Here is a 422-nt window from a genome sequence, read left to right as displayed (position 1 = left end):
GGCTTCTTTAGTCTTCACTTTTACGCGCAGGTTGCCACCGGGGAGTTTCGATACTTGTTCGATCGCGAACTCGCCGTATAGCTTCTCGAGAGCTTCGTTACAATGGTGCTTGCCAGCCAGCGACATCATGATCTTCTGGAGCGGGGTCTTCGCGAACGTCCGACCGGTGTCAATTACCATGTCGTATTTGGCGCACGGGGGCTCATACGGTCGCGCCTGCTCCATGCGAGTCGAGATGAACGACCAGTCACCACCAGCGGCGTACTGGCGCTCGATCGCTTCGATGTCGCAAGCGAGGGGCTTTGGAGTCTCCACACGATGACGCGCAGCGTCGACTTCTGCGTTATCGCGTCGAATCGTTTCTTGCTGCCGCAAAAGGTCCGCCATAACGGGCGCGTGTCGACGCTTGGAGGCGGGGCAAG

This window comes from Plasmopara halstedii (genome assembly GCF_900000015.1).
Source record: "Plasmopara halstedii genome assembly, contig: Scaffold_3060, whole genome shotgun sequence".
Taxonomy (NCBI): domain Eukaryota; phylum Oomycota; class Peronosporomycetes; order Peronosporales; family Peronosporaceae; genus Plasmopara; species Plasmopara halstedii.
This window is presented reverse-complemented; position numbering follows the sequence as displayed.